Raw genomic sequence first — 2,805 nt, 5'->3', positions numbered from 1 at the left:
TATGGAGGTCGTCTGAGATGAACACAGAGCAATTCCGAGGCTCTGTGCCATCTCAGACGGCCCCCCATACTGGGCCGTCTGGGATGCCATCCAGAATGCCCGAGAAGCCTTCTCAGGCCATACGGCCCCCATACAGGGCCGTATGGGGGCCGTATGGCCCGGTTCTTGCCCATTTAACCCTCATCTCTCTTCTCTCTCTTCTCTTTCTTCCATTCTCTTCTTTTCTCTCTTTTTCCACCGACTTTTTCTCTTCTTTCTCACTCATTTCTTGGCCGAATCTGCTCATTTTTTCTCCTAAATCTTCTCCTCATCCATTTGAGACGTCGATCTAGTAGTTTTCCACATGTTTAATGCTAGTTTTCTCAAGATTTCGTCGGTATGCTTTTTCAATGCCCTAGTTTTATCTTTTTCATTTCTTGGGCATTCTTGGAGTTTTTGTGTGGAATTTCTTTAGCATTTTGCTTGGTTTGGATGGTGTGATTGTTATGGATGAAGTATCCCTTGAAATTATGTAAAAACATTTTTCGATTTTTCATGTTTTTTTGGGGAGGTTACTGTCGAAAATGAACAGTACCCATACGTGCCCCCATACGGCCGTATGGACACTATACATCATAATTTTCATTGTTTCTTCATCTCTTACACTACATTTTGAATAATATTGGATTCCTCTATGCTTGATTGAGTTTTTCATTGTTTGTAGGAATTTTGGGGATGAAGAAATTAACAAGAAACCATGGAGTGATATTTACACCACACGGGGTGACCACATGTAACAAGATGTCATTTTGTTATGAGAGACTTAATTTTGTTATGAGAGACTTAATTCTAAGGACAAGGATGAGCATGGACACCTAGCATTTACTTTAGTTTGCTTTGTTTTGTATTTTTGTTGTATTTTGTTGAGTTGGCATGGTTGTACCCTACCGACTTGTGTTGTCGAACTCTATGTTATTTTCATCTTTGTGTTTTGTTGACTACTCCCTAGTTTTTCCCTTGTGCTTGTATTTTTAAAATCTTTATGGAATGATGGTGTCCCCTTTTTGCCTCGTAGGGCATTAAGGGAATTTGGTGAGCTTTCCTAGTTTTAATGGAGGCCGGACGAGACATGTCTTGCTCACCACACCTTTTGTCGAGTCCTACCTCACGGCGAGCACAAGTTCAACCGGGGAGTTCATTTTCACCCTCCTTTATTATTTGTATTGCTTCATCATGCATGTTTTTTTCATGATTAGTGTACATTGAGGGCAATGTACAACACTAAGTGTGGGGATGGGTGCATTTCATGTATTAGGACCATTGTTACATGCTAGTGTTACCTATGATGGCTTTGTTCATTCTTGTAAGATTCTTTTAGCTTGGACTAATGATTGATGTGAATTACTTGTTTTTATGCTTTATTGAATCCTGTTTCACCCCATAGTATTGTCTTGTGCACTGAATTTTTTGTCGATGCCACAGGGAATAGCCAATGTGACTACTCTAACTCTCTTGTATGCTTAACACACTACTTTGAGTACTTGGCCTTAGAACACTAAGTTCTATCCTTCAATGTTTTTCTTAAGAACTTCTAAGTCTTGTTGAGCTAATCTGAGTTTTTGTGGCATGTAGTGTACTACGAAGATGTGATCTAGGGGTGAGAGTGAAAGTGATGAGTCTATGTCGAGTATTCCTCCGCTAATGAAGCATGAATGCGTCTATGTAGACGTAATCGAGTAGTTGGGTGGCTCTTGTGCCTAACCCGAGCATGTGCATCCTCTAGAAAGATTTTAAAAATGATTTTTGATGCAGTCTACGTTAGTTGGACTCGATGTTGAATATTGAGTTGAAAAATAAAAAAACCCTAGTGATCTTTTTGAGTACCTACCAAAGGTTTTGAAAAGAAAAAGGATTTAGTTTCAAGCTATAGAATTAGAAGGATCTTACTTGGCCATTGAAGTAGCACTTAGTAGTTTAAGACTTAGTATTCTTTGTATGTGGAGTGATTAGCATCTAGAGCTGTACTGATTGAAGTCCTTGAGCTAGACCAGATCAGGGCAAATGAGATAAAGGATTCACTTTACACGCACATACATATTAGGGGTGAGACAGGATATTTTTATTATGCTTAATGACTATAACTCAACATCTATGTTTCATTATCCTTTGCTTTTGGAATCTTATATTTGCTTGAGACAGAGGTATTGCATTTAGCCACTTCTCAGTCTCTTTGTTTTTCATGAGTTGTTGGCTTGGGGACAAGCAACGCTTAAGTGTGGGGATGTTTGATAAGTGTCTAAATGTAGGTGTTTTCATATATGTATCGTATGCACTTTGCATGTATTTTGTGAGGTTTGATGCCCGTTTCACGCTTAATCGTCTATTATTTGCTTGTAGGGCATATGGAAGCCATGGAGAACAAGAAGATATCATTTTGGAAAAAAGAGAAGAAAACAAGAATTTCATACTACCCCCATACTACCCGAGTATGGGGGCCGTATCTGTATGCTGATGGATTGATTTGGTATTACGTCCGATTTCCATACTACCCGAGTATACGGGGGCCGTATGGAGGTCGTATGCACCCGTATGGAACGCGAATCTAGGGTTTCTGAGTGCTATACGACCCCCATACGACCCTTATATGGCCCGTATGCCTCGGGGGATATATATACTCACTTTTAGGGCTTATTAAAAGACTTTTTCTTGGCTGACTTTTGGGAGATCATTTGGGAGATTTTGGGCGACCTTGGGGAGGAGAAGAAGGGCAAGAAAGCTAGAAGATCATTCAAGCCCAAGGTCCAAGGCTCTCAAGGCAAGAAGGCA

The sequence above is a fragment of the Dioscorea cayenensis genome, chromosome 20 (genome assembly GCF_009730915.1).
Source record: "Dioscorea cayenensis subsp. rotundata cultivar TDr96_F1 chromosome 20, TDr96_F1_v2_PseudoChromosome.rev07_lg8_w22 25.fasta, whole genome shotgun sequence".
NCBI lineage: Eukaryota > Viridiplantae > Streptophyta > Magnoliopsida > Dioscoreales > Dioscoreaceae > Dioscorea > Dioscorea cayenensis.
Note: the sequence above shows the minus strand (reverse complement) of the source record.